Consider the following 18,606-nt stretch of genomic DNA (forward strand, 5'->3'; position numbering starts at 1 on the left):
CCACCACACCTGAGTGAGGGGCTAGGCTTTAATTAGCTGGCTGAAGAGGGTCTGATGCAGGAGGAGCAGTAGTAGGAGAGGGGTTGATCCGATCTGAAACAAGCAAGGATAGCAGAGATGTTTGAGCAAGTGGGGGGTGTCTCCAGGTAGTGTCTGAGGCCTTGAAGCAGAAGCAGCAATTACTCAAACTTGGATATTTTTGTTTGGGGACTTCTAAGTTCTGCTTAGACTCTGATGTAAGTACTTCTAAACTACTGTATAAATTATGGTGTCTACCTTGGCTGACTGAAAATATGGGATAATGCTTTATTTTGAAGGATTTTTTTCTGGAAATAACATTTTTTCCTTAGCATGTCATGTATTTTCCTCTTAAGTGTATAAATGTATTGCCCTCAAGTGTACAACACAATTATTGTATAATTCAGTGTAAATGTTTAAAATGGTAGTTGAGAGACAAGGTGGGTGAGGTAATATCTTTTACTGGACCAACTTCTATTTGTGAGAGACAAGCTTTTGAGCTACACAAAGTGAGGTTCTGGCTTTGTGGTGGGGTGGAGGCCATAGGAGTGTGTATTTAACTTTGCAACATGGTAAAGATAAGCAAAACTTCAGATATTTTTGGTATCAGGAGGGGGACCCCAATGTCTCCTTGCACCAGGGATGGCTGGGGCCCTGCTACACCCTTATCCACAGATGTAGAATTTGGTCCTGTATTTTTTTTTCCTGTGGTTTGCCCTATCACTTGCTAAGTATATTACAACTTGTCTTTTAACGTGGTCTGCAACACAACTTCCTTTTGTGTTCATCCTCTGCTAGAACATTCACAAACACATCTCTAGTCCAACTATAGTCACACTAAGAAAGCTGTTATGGCCAAACTTTCAACTATGAAGCCCTAATTTACTCATTCAAGAGTGCTGTAACTGTAGTTACTTGTGTTTAGCAAGGAGTATATATCTTTAAGAATGGGGTATAGGTCTCCCCTACTGGGTCTTGGGCCCCTTTAATATCAAGCATTCTGGTGGGTTATATAGTCCTTAAAGGAAGCATGTGACTGACAATAAGGCTTGCTGGGGAAAGGAGAAAAGTCATCTGTCTGTCTCTCTCCATAAGAGGTGAGACTAGGTGTGGGGATACTGTCCCAAGCCCTATTTCTCTCTAGCTCTTAAGACAAGATAGAAACAAGAGGTAGACGGTTGAGAAGAGGTGAGATTGTTTGGTGGAGGCTGTGCTAAGGAGGCAGTGGATGTGTAGAAAAGCATAGGAAGGAAACAGCTGAAAATAGGAGAAATAGTGCTGGCATGAGCCTTGGCGTGCACCATCTCTTACTTAGGGGATCAAGGCTGGAGTTCTAGAGAAGGTCCCCTTCTTGGCTGGCATTAACAGTGGATTTTTCAGGAAGATGTATTGGGCTGTTTTACTTGGATATCAGTCTGCACTGATGTAGTAAATACTGTGACATGGGCTGGGCTAAGAATATTTTATTTTGGGAAGACTCTTGTACATCCAGAAGGGAGGATTTGTGGTTTGACTGGATGTCTCTAATCACCCATCTACTGGAAGGAGACTCTGCAGAAGGAAAATGAGTCAGCAGCTAGGCTTGCTGCTTGAGAAGTAAGAATCTGCTACATCATGCATGTGAATTCAAGCAGTCTTTTGTGCTTGTAAACTAAGCCTTGAGTCTTAGGGGGAGGGGAGATACAGCTCTGATACAAGGTCATGCAACTATTGGGCTTGCTGCAGGGGGTCCTGCTAGATCGAATGGTCCTTTCTGAGCTGAAAGCTTATGAAAAACATTCAGTATTTTGGCTCCTGTAACTGCTGTTAGTCCTAATGGGGCTCCTCAAGTGTTACAGCAGTTGTAGGGGAGCTATGTGGCATACTTCTCCCACTTAGCAAGTGTTTAAGTGGAACTTGGGCCTGGATGCAACAACATCTTTGATGGAACACAAGACCTCTCCAGTCCAACATACCTGGTTTTGACTGATCATTTGTCATAAACTGGAAACACTCAAACACTATGCATCTATCATTGGTGCACTGATTGTTTAGTTTCTAGGTGCTGAACATCATAACTGGAGATGTCCATTTCTCTGACAGTGGCAGAACTTGGAGAGGTTTCATTTAGTTAGGGCTCTACAGGGGCCCACGTGTGTACAGCCATTCATGGGCCTGAGGCCCAAGAGTCCCACTATGCTAGTACTTCTGACTCTGCTAACAAGGTTCTCAGCAAGCAGGTGGTGATCATGCTAACAAGGTTCTCAGCAAGCAGATAGTGATCATACAACAAGTGTTTCACTGACACCGCTGGAGGTGGCTTGTTGGCCACTGCCACCCACCTCCCTCGCCTCTGCATGGGGCATCCATGGAAATGACTGAAGGAGTGGACTGTGCAATCCTAAAGTAACTAACCCTAAGATCAGCCATGCTTAGAGCAGATTTCATATGATGTGTGGATTTTTTTTATCGAGGAATGAAGGACAGGGTGGTGAGGTTTTGGCTCTCTGGATTTGTTTTAGAGCAGATTGGGAAAGGCACATGCTCACTTGGGGTTGCGGGGATGGTTATGTAACAGTGGTGAAGAATCACCAAGTCCCAACAGTTATGGGGCTAGCTGCACCTTTTTCCCGTACTGGTCTCTGAGGGCCCTCACCTCAAAAGGTGCAAGGCCTTTTGCTCTTGCTGTAAGATTGCAGGTTGGGTCTCTTCCAGTCTTGGATCAGGACCTGGTATGCTGCCCCTCTACACCAGCTGCCTGTCCTCCTGCAGGGGTGTTAATGTTTCAGGTATGTATTTCTTCCCTTTCGGAAGTGGTGGTCAGTGAGAGTGACAACCAGCTTTCTTAAAAGTTTTAGTTAGCAGTTAGACCAAAGCATTAAAGGACTTTTAAACAGACTACACACACAATCTTACATTTCACTGCAAGCTATATTAGATAGTCATTCCTTTAAATTACTGTAACAGAACTCCACTAACTTACACTGAGATTTTGCTAGGAGACTGACACACACAGATATCACCCTTATGCTTGATCATCTTAATATTTTACTGGTGGGGGAGGGGGCGTTGTATGGGGTCTCTGCCAAATGGTAAGAACTTGTCAGGGTGGCTGAGATGTTTGTATGGGAACCAATGTTAGGTATATAGGCTATTCTGTAGGGAGTGAAATCTGTCACCTGAGGGCTGACCCAATCAACATGAGAACAATGGACATCTATTGACTGAGCAAGTTTTTGGTGACAGTCTGGGCCAGATGCAGGCTTCAGCATTTACAAAGACAAAAGAACCCCACTAAGTCTGAATAGGGGACGCCTAGCTGAAGGACAATTGTCCCTCTCTAAGAGGATGAAGAAGCCATCCATTACAGGAAAGTGACTCTGCTAGTGGGGGTTGTCTCGTGAATGGTAGATGACAGCTTTCCAGACTGGACAAGTGCTGTTTAGAATTGATTTTTTTTTTTTTTTTTTTAGGTGAGATACTTACTAACAAGTCACTCTTCTGCCTAAGAAGGTATAGAAAACCTGCTTCAAAATAAAGGCAAGTAAAATATTTGGAAAGTCTACCACAAGCTCTGTTAAACTTTTAATTTGGTTTTTACTATGGATATGTCTGAGTGCCTTGAGCTAAGGAGTGTTAAACTGAGATGGAACTGGGGCTGCACTGCTTCTGAGGAGACAGCGGTTAGCGTGTATGGTAGGTGTCCAGAAGACAGCAGCCTGGGCGCCTGAGTGACAGAGTTGGGGTATGTAAATTGCTAGCCTACAGAGGGGATGAGTGTGGCTCGTGGAGCCTTTAGTGGAGGGCCTGTGTGGCCAGCAGCTGCAGAGCTTCCTCTGCAGGGGGGCCACAAGGCTTCCTCTTGGCATGAACCAGTGGTAGCAATTCACCCTGGACACCTTGGGTAACTCCAAGAAGTCTCACCCAGTTCCTGAGTGTCTGTATAACCATCAGGATATGTTTATACTGCAAATGAAGGAGTGACTGTGGCATAGGTAGGCAAAGCTAGTCCAGGTAAAAATTTAGCTTGCATAGGTTACAATAATAGTGTAGCTATAGAAGCATGGACTAGCAACCAGGGTCCCCTTTGGGCTCATGCTCTGGTTGGGCTTCAGCAGAGGCTAGCATGCTGCCATTCTACACAGCAGCTGGGAAATGTGCTTTTAGCCATGTTGGGAGTTACATGAGCTAGCTATGCTTGAGCTAGCCCTAAAGAAAGCAGTATGGCCTTGGGGGACAGTTAGCCTGAGTTGCTGTGAGCATGTACCTGGGGTGGGGGGAGTTGAGTGGGATTGTACTCTGGTAGCTAGCCTGAGCCACTGCCCATGTGTGGTGTCGACACTGCTATTTTTAGCATACTAGTTCAAGCAAACGGCAGGAGTATAATCCTGCCTGACTTCCCCTCTGGTAGCATTTTGTGGCAGCTTGGGCTAACTGCCTGTGTGCTGCTGTGGTCACAGCTGTTTTTAGGTGCCAGTCTGAGGAAAGCTAGGGCAGGTATGTCTACTTGCACTGGCAGTCATGTCTCCCAGCTGCTGTGTAGACATACCTTAACCAGGGCCCAAGCATAACTTTTTCAGGCCCAGTACAAACTTTTAACATGGGGGGCTCCCTCCTGTAATGGGGGTTGCAGCCTGGGCTGGGCCCCTCCAGGGCCTCAGGGCCCTGGTAAAGTGTACCCTTCCCCCTCCCCCATGTGGGGGCCCTGACCCTAACAGACACTGCCACAGTGTAGCCTATTCGTTGGGCTGCACCTTTGAGCAGAGCAGTGTAAAGTCCTTCACAAGGTATGTCTATGCTAGGTGCCATTGTAGCACAAGTAAGCAAACAGAGCTTTAATCTGTCTGTACTTTAGCTGGGGTACGTGATTATAGACATACCTGAGTTAGGCTTGCTCTAGCCAGCACTGGTACCAGTAGCAGTGAAGCTGTAGCAGTATGGGCTTCAGCGCAGGCTCACGGCCCCTCTTCATGCTACCAATTGAAAGAAACCGTGCACGTTCTCGGAATGGGTGGATGTCCTGCATCTGAGGTAATGAAGAGCTGACCTCAGATCTTAAATGTAAGAGGACAGAACTTGGTCCACTGCATCAGTCTATCCAAGAAATGTATACAGCAATACACTTCTTAGTCTGAAGTCTTAATGGAAAATTGTAGGCAAGAACTGTCAGTCATAATGTTGTACATAAATGTACATAGAGGTCCTGTTCCAGTTTTAGAACACCTGAAATAATAGATGGCATTACCCTCCTATAATGGTAATTCTGTGACACTGGATTAAGTCTTCACTGGCATAAATGGGCACAACTCCTTTGACTTCAGGAGAGGTGCAGACACTTACACTAGTGATCAATTTGGTCTGATAGATTTTTCTCACTGAACTGGTCCAACCAATTAAATGGAAATATTGGGAAAACTTCCTCCTACCTTTTGGCTCAGCTTTTAGTGTATGACTCCTCCCAGAAAGCCTACACATGTGCCTCTTAAAATTCCCATTGAGAAATTGTTCACATAATTGTCTATAAAGAATGCATTGCCAGGCCCAGTGTTTCTTATCTGTGTAACTTGTCAGTTTACAGTTGATCTTCGGATTTCCCTACCACTCATGTTCATGGTCTGCTAGTTGCTGTGTTGAAGGTGGAGCTTGATCCTTTGCGTTTAAAGCTATAGGGCCTAATTTCTAGTGCAACACCACTGGAGTTATTTGGGGGTGGCACAAATTAATCCATAGAGTTACTTCTGAGCTAGAAATTATACCTTAACTCCTAATGTCGATAGACAAGCTAAAACTAAAGTGTTTATATTTTTGAGAACTTTCTTTTCAAGAGAAATTTGGTATCTTGTGATTGGTTGCTAGCCTCAGACTTTATGGGTATAGGGTATACTTTACTTTATAACTTTAATGAGGATAAAATTTATCTATTTACATAGCTCCCTTCCAGCCTCAAATCTGATCAACTTTCATTTACTTAACCTTTTTGGCCTAAATCATATCAGAATTACTTTTGCTTACTGCATAATTAGTCCTATTAATGAAATTAAATATACATTTAAAGTACATTGGCATGTCTATCTGTATACTGGGAGTTCAGTTGGCCTCTTGTATGGTCTATGTACACTTTCTTGTTACTGTTTACTAGTAGAGCAAATAAATTTTCCCCTGTAGCTTTAAAATGTAACCCTCATTTCGGCTACTGAAGTCAATAGAATTGAGTAAGAGAAAGGTGGAGTTATTTCAGATGCTGATACTACTTCAGATTGAGGGCAGAATGTAGCCTAACATCCTTTTTCTAATGAAATGGAGCTGTATGCATGCCGAATTTCACAAAAGGGGGAAGAGTCTTGGGCCTGAGCTTGCAAGATGTGTGTCCACTGACTTTGGCAGATGTTGATGATTCACCGGCTTACAGGAGGCACTCGGCTTGTAGGAATGTACCCTTGTTGGGGTACAGTGCTCTCCTTCATTAACTTGTTTCCATGTAGTCTTCCTCACTAGCCAACATAATTGAAACAACTTTCTTATTAACATTCTGTGCTTCCAATTTATCCACTTTCTGTAAAGGTCACTTGTTTGGTGTTTTTTTTGGTCTCATCTTATTGCCTAGGTTGCCATAGCAATGTTTAGACTTTTAGGGGATAGCTCAACCAGTCCTAGCTGGTTTTGGTGTAGTTCAGTAAAGGGTTTGCATTTGTTACATGCTGATTTCTCTCTGAATATACAAATACTTTCCAAGGATTTAACACATCACTCATGGGCACACCCTACTCTACGTGTTTTAGATGTATAAGTGAAGACAGAACAAACTAATAAACCCTTCAGGGCCAAGACTGTCTGGCACCTGTTTGAGTATAAACACAGTACATTATGACATTAATTGGACAAGTAATTGTCTGACAAACCTGTTCCAATCCTAGCTTGTTCCGTCTGCTTTCCCATTGCTAACCAAGATGCTGGGGGAGGGGAGGATGGGCACTCATCTGGGCACTGCAGTATGTGTCCACAACTTACAGATTTGGGTTTCACTAGTTTTTGACTACAAGTGGATACCCCTCAGCTACAATGTTACTGTGTAGTATCTGAAGAGGATAGCTTGGATGTGCTATCTGTATTAATCATGTGGTGGGATTTCCCTAGAGTGAAGGGATGGGATATCCCTTGACCTCGGTGAGGCTAGGATTTCACTCGAGGTTGAGAGACCCTGAAACAATCATGGTAACTTTATGCTTTCCTGAATTAGTCAATGTCTTGTCTTCCTTGGTTATAACTGAGCACTGGACACAACTGAGCTCCTGATGCTTTTTTACTGATCACTACTGAACAGCTAACAGGCCAATAGCAAAACTCCACAGTTTTATACTGGGGAGCTGGTTTGGTAAAGCAGATACTTGTATTCCAGCAGTGTTGTGTGGGGTGGGGGATGGGATTCTTCTTCTGGGGCATCTTTCCAATATGAGAAAAATAACCAGATTTTTCTTTGTCTTCCTATCATATTTCACAATACTAATTAAAGCAGAAAATCCACCCAATTTATTCTTTACCACTATTTTTATATGTAACACTTAAAAGCGTATCTTCTGATCACACTGTTAGACACTTCTGTTGGCCTTTGATTACAACTGACTTTTGTGCCTGATTTTTCTGTGATTCAAAAATAAAAATGAAGTGAACTCTGGCTCAGCTGCAGTTGTTCACTTCCTTATACTGCCTGGTGGAATATAGCTGTAAAACACAATTTGGACTGCCATAGCAATGTTGTGACTAGCCTTGTCTTATGTCTAGTGAATCTCCTGATGAGAAACATAATATGCCCAAAAATTATGACGCCTTCAGAAGGCTCCTTTAAGTTATTTGGATGAGGAGCTTGCCAAGCCAACTTGTGGCAGCCTCATCACCCTCAGACCCAGCAGAGCCCTCAGACCCCTATCAAATCTGGTTAGAGGGCAGTCCTCAGTGATCAGACATTGGCTCTCTTCAGCCACAGCTGCATGTGGGATCCTTTCTCACCTGGGGCCAATGAAGGCTGGCTGCACATTGAACTGTGTTTTTTGAATGGACCATGGTCAGAAGGGCCATGAATGGCATGGCAAATCAAAGCTGGGTACATGCATGGTCAGGTCAATTATAAGATCAGTTTCTGACATAAGGTGCTGACCATTCTTCACACCACATTGATGTCCCAGATTTCTGGGATGGGCAAGTGATGAGACAAATGGAGCCAGATTGTAGCACAGTGTTCTGCTGCTGAGCAACCAGACTAACCTGGATGACTTTACAGTGCCTGAGCAGCCCAAGACCTGAATCTCAAAAGTGTCTTGGTCACGCTCAGTTGTAAATGCTACTGACTTCAGTGTTTTAGGTATCTTAATCAAGTCAGTGTTTAGGGCATCTTCAAGTTGTGGGAATAACCATTCTTGGATGCCTAGGCAAATGTTCATCTGCATATGTGAGCTTCTAGGACTGGGTGAGCAAAAGGACACTTGTGTACAGGTTGAAAAGCATTGGTGCCAGCAATGAATCAGCATTCTCATTGCACACCCTCAGGGTACCTGGTTCATACCAGGGAAACAGATGATCCAACCAGTGGACTGCATTCAGTCCTTTCTAGGACTAATGCTTGCTCACTTGCCAGCTGGCATGCCTGGTGCAATTTCACTCCCAATGTTCAAGCTATCAGGCTAGCCCTGAGAATACTGTCAAGGAAATGTCTGCAGCCAAACACAGCATTATCAGCGATTTTAAGTACACACACAGACAGGGATACTCCTTTAACTCCATAAGTAATCATTGTCCAGAATGGTGGCTATGCTAGGCAATGATTCATTAAGATTTTTAAGAGGTGACTCTGTTTTGAGTTCCTAATTTAATAGAACTACATGGACTCCAAATGAAGACGCTAATCTCCCCCTCTCCCTGAGACAACACATGACTCTCTGCATTTGATTTGGGACACCTCATTAACAGATTGATACAAGGCCAAGTTCAGTCCTACTCATTCCTGTAACCCCACTGGAGTTACAGGAGTCCCTTATTTCTGAGGGAAAGCTCTCATTTTCTTTGAGCTAACTGCATATAGTTTAGGTAAACAACTTAAAAGGTATATACAGCCTTTCAAAGCATGTAATCATTGATGGTTAAGTGGGATAAAAGTAAGGAATAGAATGTTCAAGACAGATCATGAAAGTAGCATGACACTGAATGAGTGGTATAGTGTCCTCCTGGAAACTATGGAAGCCACTTTGAGAAATGTAAAGCTAAACTGGACACAGCCCTAGAAGTGTACAGTAATAATCCAATGTTGAGTAGAGAATGGAGTAGGGAAAGCTATTTGGTCATCCGCACATCTCTACCATGCTAAGGAATAGCTGGCTGCTATGTCCTCTAACATTTGTGGGCTAGAAGTGTAACTGTTGAGCTGACTATATAAGTAGATGGATCAAATACTAATTTGACTATCTAGAGTTGGTACCACATCAAACTACACACTTTGGAGCTGCTTTTAAAATTACCATTTGGGCATCTCTACAACTTTCTGAACATCTAAAATTAGAGTTAGTTTGTGTCTTTGTCTCAGCTATAGTTAATAAACGTATTGTAGCCAATTAACTGACTTTAGCGCACATCTGACAGTCATGAAACTGCAACATTGTCAAATCTGAATCACAGGATTAAATGTGGTATTAAAAAGCCTTCTTTCTAAATGCAGGAATCATGATAATCATTGATTTGGCCTTCTAAGTTTATGCAGAGAAGCTCTCCAGTGAAGACCTTGCTAGAATTCAGAAAATTAGATACAGGGCTATACCTATATAAAGCTCTCAACGCAAAATCTAACTTCAAAAACAGCCAGTTGACCCAATCTAAACAACTTAAACACAGTTTGCCTGTTTGATTGGAACATGTAAGCCTGTTACCTAGTATTTTTAAAGGACTGCATCCTTGGGTCCAGCTGGACAAGAATGTAGGAAATTTCAGAGCAGAGGGGGCCCCTTCAGTGGAAACACCTGGCCTCCAGCCAAACATGCCTTGGGACTGTCAGCTCAAATGTCAGCTAATTTCAATTGCTGGAACAAGACATGAGCAGAAGCTGTTCTTTGGATATATAAGCCCTGAACTTTATAGAGGTTTATATTCTAAACCAATAGTTGAATTGCATCCAGAAACAGACTGCACTGGCACCCTGTTTCCATAGAATGGATAATGTGTGATGGGATCCCTGCTTGTTTACTGGAGATGAGTTTCAAATTGGTGTTGTCGTCATCTCTTTAGGCTAATTAGCACAATTCTGTCTAGATTAGAATAGTATGGATCACACTGTCGCATTCAGTACAAGGACCTTTGACAGTTGGAAGGTTTGGCCTTTTCTATTATTCTAGCTGGAAGAAGCTTTGACCTCAGCCTTCTGTCTTTGTCTGAGCTGGCTGACTTCTTTGGCCCCCACCTAGGTCAGCTGGTATTGTATGGCCTCACTAGCCAGACTCTGGAAGCACCTGCCATTGCTATTTTATATGGCAGGGAGCCCTTCTAGGACCATGTTTATGCTCTCTACATATAATCCTGACCTTTCTTAGTTCTTTTATGGTCTTCGTTCTCTTGCTACTAAGAAATCAGTTTTTTTGTTTTGTTTTTGTTAAATTAAAACTGCGCTGGGGAGTAGAGCTTTGTGTGGGATTTCTTGTTTTAATCCTGCTCCCGTCTTGCCCCACAATATCCACTCCCACATTGTTGCTTGCATTTTTATCTTGCTCCCACCTGCAAAAACCTTGGATCCCCCAAGAGACAGATGTCGTCATTCCACTAAAAACAATAAAAGCAGCCCATTTATTTATATAACTGAATTCAGGCACAATTTTTGCCACTTAAAGAATAAAACAAATCTTGCTTAAACCATATAAAAATACTTTCTCCTGTGCTTAAATTTAAGCATGAAATTTAAAGTTTTTTACCTGCAAATTACTGCTTTTGCTTTTAACCCACCTGCAAAGAAGTATATTTTACCTGCTCCTACTATCATAGCGGCAGGTCCTGTGGGACCTATGGGATCCCAGTCCTGCTGCAGGTATCTTGGGGAGACCTCAAGACTGGAACATAAGTAAAAGTTGCTTGGTCATACTATATTGCCTTATCCACTGTCTTCAGTTACTGTTTCTTCAGGTAATTGAATCCTACAGACCTAATAAATCAGCATGGATCTGCCTTCCAAATAGAACAGATTAGTATTTGGAAGCCATATGTCTCCCTCTGCCTCAACACATAGCACAACAAGGAGTTGGGGTGGGAGGGCAAGTGTGTGAAGGGAAAATGTGATGCAGATAGCTGCAATTCTTGCTACCATGTTGACTAAAATGCAGGACCTCTGCACAAAGGCACTGTGGTCTGAGGAACGGGGAGGGAGTTGATAAATGAGAGCATTCTATGCAGCCTGACCTCCTTGAGGTATTACTTACCTTTAGCCTCCAAGCTTCACTACTGCTTAAATGCTCAGCAGTGACTGTCTCTGTACATTAGAGCCCCCCATGTCCATCAGTATATTTTAATGGTTGGAAGCCCTTAACAGAGCCCCTGTCACCTGTACAGTCTGTGCAGGTGCAAAGGGAGATCCACGATGCTTCTGAGCTCTGTGTAGCTCTTCTGGTCCTTTTTCCCCATCTTTCTTCAAATCCTCACTAGCATCACAGCATCCACTCAGGCTGGAGTCAACAGCATGTCCAAAACCACGGTACTTCTACAGGTGCTGGTAAAATTGCTCCTTGACTTTTTCAAGAGGTGCTGGTAGTTGAGATACACCATGTCTTCCAGAGTGCAATAGAACTGATACAGGCAAGGCTAGATTCTATAGAAATATGTTTTGTGGGAATACAGTTCCTGAGCTCCAGATTAACTTTGTTTCAGGTTGTGTGTCTATAGTGCAAGCATATCAATAACAAAATATCTGCTGTATAAATCTCATGCAGAATTAATTATTCTGCATTATTGCACGTAAGCAAGAGCCTCTTTCAGCCCTGCCTAGGCTGTAAGGTCTTCTGCATCCCAACACTGACTTTTAATTGATATGCTGCTCTTCAGTTGCAGGGAGGGAAAACAATAAAAAACCAGCCACAGCTATTCATAAGTCATAACAATAACATTCAGCATCACCAGTAACTGCCTTAGGCACAACATCTACTCCTGGAGGGTGAAGATCACAGAGTTCTGTGGTGGATTCAAGTCTCATTAAGATCCATTACAGGCTGCATTTTAAGGGCTGGTTCACACTGACCATGCGATTCGGCGGCAGTCGACTGGAGTTGCGTAAACTACGCAGAGTAGTTTGCATAACTGACGTCGACTGCTCAGCTTCCCTTCTGCGCACTGTTCACACTGCGACGGGAACAGCGTTCCCATCAACTCAGCGCTACACTATTTGAGGGGCTGGACTTAGTCGACTTCGTGATCGATTTTGAGCAGGTCTCACTGACGGCTCAATCGATCTGGCAGCAGCGATTTTGCTGCTGTCGGTGTAAACATAGCCGAAGTGTTGGGGGTATTCATGAGCAGCTGACACGGACATCCTCTGTCTAAAGAGCAGATATAGCTTGGGGATCAGCAGGAGCAGTTGCCTGGCCTTCCCTTCCCTTCCACGCTGACCTGTCATGATCCAACCCTGTTCTGAAGTCAGTTCACTCACCACAGCCCTTGCAGTCCCTAGGTTTTCTGAGACTGCCAGTTAACCTTCCTTGGAGCAATGTATTAATCTTGGTTTACCGATAGTTAAAGAAGGAAACTTAGTGAAAATCCAATGTGGCCTTGTTGCCAAATGCTGAAGTAATGGGATAACACACTGGGGCGATGCTGTATTTGGAACTGCTCCTGGAACTAGTACTCCTCAATTGGGCTTGTCTCCTGGAATATTTCTTGTGGCGACAGAATATCATCAGTGAACTTCTACACTATTAGTTTGATCGGGCTAGAAAACGAAGGCCCCAATCCTGTGAATACATACATGCCGATCTTTATGCCTGTGGATGGTATGATTGTCAGTGAGACTACTTGTGTGCCCAAAAAACATGGTTCTACTGTTCTTCAGCACTGCATGAAATCCTAGCTGAATGCTTTCTCAGATTGAGTAAGAATGTCTCTCCCTGGATCTCTGTGCAGCATTCCCATGCAGGTTGAAAACTTGTTTCATGAAATGAGTATAATATGGCTCAGGCCCAAAGGTGAGGGGGAAACAGCTCAAACCTGGATAAGGTAGTTAATGATTCTTATTGTTTCTAGAAGATGGTGTGAATAACTGACTTCCGGCAGACTTGGAAAACTTGAGGAGAGGAATCAGTCTGGGTTGAAATGAAATCAATCACTTTCAGGTCAAATGAAACATTTTTTGGTTTGACCCAAAATCTGATGGGTTTTTTGTTTTGAGGCACTTACTTTCTTTTGTGTTTGAAATAAGTTAAGGGGCTAGATTCATGAAACACCGGAGCCCATGATGGCAACCTTTAGCCCTGTGGTTAAAGCATGAACCTGGGGCTCATGCATCCTGGGGGAGACTTCCCATTGTGGAGCAGGACTTGAACCCAGGGTCCTACCTCTCTCACAAGTGCCCTAACTACCAGGCTATTGTCATTCTCTCTAGCTCACTGATTATTCAGGGCACTTCTTATATAAGCATGGCAGGATTTCATTTTAAATGGACAGCTGTCAGTAACCATTGACTGGCGTCAGATGAAATCAATTTTTTTTGTAGATTTCTATAACAGTGGACAGGAGTGCAACCTCCCACTTGTGCCTGCAGGGATCAGATGCCAGCAGCTCTGCAACCATGCAGAAAGCCCTCTGCAGCCCTGCTGTCGTGGCCCCACTTGCTCACCAAATAAGTGTGGGAGCTGGCCCTGAGCAGGAACTGTTCAGCTGCACCCTGCAGCTGGGGGCCTCATGATCCTCCCTTGAAGCCCTGGCTGGGGGCTCTATTCTTCCAGGTCAGGACCATACCCAAGCACAAGGTGCAGGGGAGGCTATGTTGGCCTCTTTGGCCACACAAGGGGCCTTCTGTGGCCCTGCTGTCAGTGAGGCCCTACCCAGCCCCTTAATTTCCAGCAATTGTAAAAATAAAAACCTATTAATCACTGAAACGAGAAAAAAATAAAAATCAAATTCTGCCATGTCTACTTATACAAAGTGGGAATAGCTTCAAGAGGAGAGACCAAGAGCACCACATCTTAGCATAGCTCACAGCTTATTGGTCAAGGCACTCCCTTGGGGTGTAGGAGATCTGGGTTCAAGTCCTGCTTCAGAATGAGCTACAGTGATGGGAAACTGCACCACCCTCTCTAGTGGCTTTGTGAATGGTGCTCAAATCTAAATGTGTTTGTCTGACTCATCCACATTTTCAGTTTTGACTGAAACAACTTGCTGAAAGGCTTAAATTTGCAAAATGCTCTGGCTTCTCCAAATCTTTTTTTTCCTTCCCCCCACCCCAGAAAAAAATTTTGTTCAAAAACCTTTGTAGTGGCTCTCTATCTGGCTCCCTGCACATCCACCCAGCCCTGTAGCTCAGGGTGAGAGTCTTTGGTGCAGTGGTGGTTTTTCAGAGAGCATTGACAAGCTGGGTTTGACACCTCTAGCATGATCTTCACCAACTGCTGGGAACAGCCTTTGAGTCACTTGTGTCAGTTTAACCTACTCTCAGATGTTGCCAGCTTCTACTGCTACAGTAGCACTTTAGGAGGGAGTCTCTTGACTGTGTAGTTGCTATGGAGTAAAAACTAGAACAGTGTTCCTATTGTATGGGTGGAAGGAAACTTCTAGTCTCATTAGTCCCTCTTGATAGAATATAGAAAAATCAACTAATAGACTGTTAATGAATGCCCAGAGCAATGTGCGACTAAAGGATACACAAAGCAGAGCTACAGAACACCATTAAACAAAACCACACTGCTCTTATCCAGTGTTACAAACAGCCATGGGCTCTCTTATTCACCAAGTGCTGATTTTCCAAAGGCTTAGAGCATTATAGGTCGAAGATCAAGCACTAACCAGAGCTCCAAACACTGTCAGTAATGTTATACAATAGAATCTTTACATGCAGTGTTGCCATGCATTTTATCAGGACAATAATGTTCAGCAGATTGAGTTTTCAAATGATACCTCACAAGGTATACTTTTGTATAAAATTTATCATCTTGTAAAAATGGTGAACATAGGGCACAGTCTGTCACAGAGCTATGCTGCAGGGTTAGGCACTCTTCATAGATTCCAAGGCCAGAAGTGACCATTGTGATGGTCTAATCTGACCTGCTATATAACAGGCCATAGAACTCCTCAAAGAAAAAAAATTCCTTAAGCATATCTCAGGGGGAAGAGAGATCATCTTGACTTTAAAATTCCCCGTAATGGAGAATCTACCATGGCCCATAACCTGTCAGTGGTTAATTATCCTTATTTCCAGCATGAATTTGTCTAGCTTTAGTTTCCAGCAACTGAATAGTAGTATACTCGTCGGATATTTGTTTCCCCCCATAGGTACTTATAGACTGATCAAGTCAGCCATTAGACTCAAAGAGATTAACTTCTGTGGTAAAATAAGCTATCACTCTGGCATGTTTTTCTAATCCTTTAATCATTCTCATGGCTCTTCTCTGAACCCTCTCCAAAGTATCCATGTCCTTCATGAATTGGGGACACCAGAACTAGGCTCGGTATTCCAGCAGTGGTTGCACCAGTGCTAAATACAGAAGTAGAAAAATCTCTACTCCTGCTTGAGATCTCCCTGTTTAGACAGTTGAGTATCACGTTACTCTCTTGACTGCAGCATTATATTCGGAGCACATGTTCAGCTGACTCTCTCTCCACCGCAATGCCCAATCTCTTTCAGAATCACTGCTTCCTAGATGGGAGTCTTCTCCTCCCCGCCCATCCTGTAAGTACAGCCTACCTTTTGTTCCTCCAGCTGTACACTAGCACTTGGCCATGTTAAATCACATTATTGACTTGTGCCCAGTTTGACAGAGCAATCTGGATTGCTTGGTAATGAGCTGTCCTCTTCATTATTTACCACTCCCCAAATTTTTGTCACTTGCAGACTTTTTTTTTTCTTCCAGATCATTGAAAAAGTTACATAGGTCCAAGAACTGTTCCCTGGATAAACACCCTATTGATTCCCTGCTCACAATTACATTTTGAGCATATTATAAGAGCAAGGTTCTGTGACCAGGTGTGGATAACAACAATGTGCATGTTCATCTGAGTAAATATGAGGATGTGGTATGAGGTGCCGGAAGATCCTGTTGCCATGCGTTTGGGTTGCCTCTATCACAACCAAATGACTCTTGCATTTCAAGATCACAAAAGCGAAGGGTCAGGTTTTTCAAATGTGGGCAACTAATATGTCTTTCGCATTACTGATTTAGCCTGGATACCCAGAATTGCTCCTCCAACTTTTAAACCTGCTAATGTGACAGCAGCCATTGTGTCAAAAATGTGAAACAGCTGTATTATCTTGTTACACCATAACTTAGATACTTTGTATAATAAAAACCGTTTTAGAATGGTCTCGTAGCTGTGTGGATTAATAAACTTTATTAAACTGGAAACACTTCTGGCCGCACGTAGTAAGCTCTCTCTCCTTCCCCCCAGTCATTGGCAGGGTTTGTAACCTAGAGATCTTCACATTCTTAGCACACGCCTCTACCACCTGAACTACAGAAGTAATGAGTCTCTGCTGTGTGGGCCAGCCATTACAAGGGGACTTAATGCACACTCAGCCAGGGTTTACGTGTCTGTTTGCTAGACAGGACTAGAATACTGATAGGAATCCTGGAATATGAGTAGTTCAGGGGTTTAGACCCAGGCTAACAGCTTGTCTGGCATGTTCAATCTGAAAGGCAGCATGGCTCAATGGATAAGAGTTGGGCTTGTCATGTGCGAGAGGTTCTGTTCCTGCTTCTGTCTGAAGTGACTTTGTTCAACATCTGTTAAGTATTAGACATGCCATTTAAAAATTAGTTGATGCCTTCCACGATTGGTCTGAGAGCTTGGTCAATAAAAGCTGAAGTACATGGAAATAAGTGTCATGTGAAATTTGAACTCATGATCTCTCACTCCCACCTTGGAGCACTTTCTGCTAGGCTATAGGGTATTTAGATGAGTCTGTCCCACCTATGTTTATATTCTGGTGTCCTGGATTTGCAGTGATAATGGAGTCAAAGGCCTGGGACCAGAAGGACTCTAGTCTGGATCTTTCAGTAGATGGAGGTTATGGTGTGGTTGAAAAGATGTAGCTGATAGAATTTATTTCAGATGTATCAGGGGTATCACTAGTATCAAATTGCTATTCAAGGTTTACCCAAGCAGGTGATTGTATGGTGTCATTATGTAGCTGAAGTGAGTTTCTGCCCACGAAAGCTTATGCCCAGATAAATTTTAGTCTTCAAGATGCCACAGAACTCATGTTGTTTTTCATAGAACCATAAAAGATGAGGGTTAGAAAGGACCTCAGGAGGTCATCTAGTCCAACACCCTGCTCAAAGCAGGACCAACTCCCAACTAAATCATCCCAACCAGGGATTTGTCAAGCTGCACCTTAAAAACTCCAAAAGATGGAGATTCCACTACCTCCCTAGGTAACTCATTCCAGTGCTTCACCACCCTCCTAGGAAATTTTTTCATGAATATCCAACCTAGACCTCTTCTCTCCCCTCCTGCAACTTGAGACCATTGCTCCTATTTGTCATCTACTACCACTGAGAACAGCCTAGTTCTATCCTCCCTGGAACCCCCCCTTCAGGTAGTTAAAGGCTGTTATCTAACCCCCCGCCCCATTTTTCTCTTCTGCAGACTAAACAAGCCTAGTTCCTCAGCCTCTCGATTCTTGTGCTCCAGCCCCTAATGATTTTTGTTGCCCTCCGCTGGACTCTCTCCAATTTGTCCACATCTTTCTTGTAGTGGGGGGCCCAACACTGGATACACTACTCTAGATATGGCCCCACTAGTGTGGAATAGAGGGGAATAAGCACGTCCCTCGGTCTGCTGGCAGTGCTCCTACTTAGGCTAACGGCATATTGGGCTGCATTTTTGGCAATAAGAGCACACTGATTCATATCTAGCTTCTTGTCCACTGTAACCCCCAGGTCCTTTACTGCAGAACTGCTGCCTAGCCAGTCGGTCCCCAGTCTGTAGCAGTGCATGGGATTCTTCCATCCTAAATGCAGTATGTCTCCATGCTCATGCAATATGTCTATGCTGCAATGTAAACACAAGCTCACCTTGGGGTGGTTTGCCTCTAACCTTCTGTCCACACACCTGACTTGAGCCTCTAAACTCTCAGGTTCTAGGGATCAGGCCCAAGCACAAGGGGTGGAGCTGAGCTGGAGTCCCAGTGGAACTCTGGTCCAAAATACATCCTTTTGTAGTGTAACCCTTCTGCCAGACGGAGTCAGCAGCAGCAAGGGCCGGGTTCTATATCTAGGGGTCCCTCTCAATGATACAACACCAAACTGGCTCGAGCCCCCACCCAGTCACCTGGGAAATTACACACTATTCCCTGGGCACCCCCAAATGGCAATACTTCCCCTCTCACAAGCAGAGTCTGAGTGTAGAAAGAAACCTTTTAATAGCAAAACAGAGGTAACACCA

General features: G+C 43.7%; 1 long non-coding RNA gene across 4 annotated transcripts; it reads left to right on the forward strand.

The window, feature by feature from the left end:
* Nucleotides 1-83: 83 nt before the first annotated feature.
* LOC137145288 (uncharacterized) lies at nt 84-16,523 on the forward strand. Of its 4 annotated transcripts, none has more exons than XR_010917628.1 (5): nt 84-236; nt 1,495-1,614; nt 2,662-2,786; nt 3,471-3,537; nt 16,074-16,523. It is a non-coding gene; the product is annotated as an uncharacterized lncRNA (long non-coding RNA). The 4 variants fall into 4 exon arrangements; XR_010917629.1 differs by having other exon boundaries at nt 2,690-2,786; XR_010917627.1 differs by lacking the exon at nt 2,662-2,786.
* Nucleotides 16,524-18,606: the final 2,083 nt, after the last annotated feature.

This window comes from Emydura macquarii, unplaced genomic scaffold (assembly GCF_026122565.2).
Source record: "Emydura macquarii macquarii isolate MOO-44397 ecotype Brisbane River unplaced genomic scaffold, CSIRO-AGI_Emac_v2 contig_383, whole genome shotgun sequence".
NCBI lineage: Eukaryota > Metazoa > Chordata > Testudines > Chelidae > Emydura > Emydura macquarii.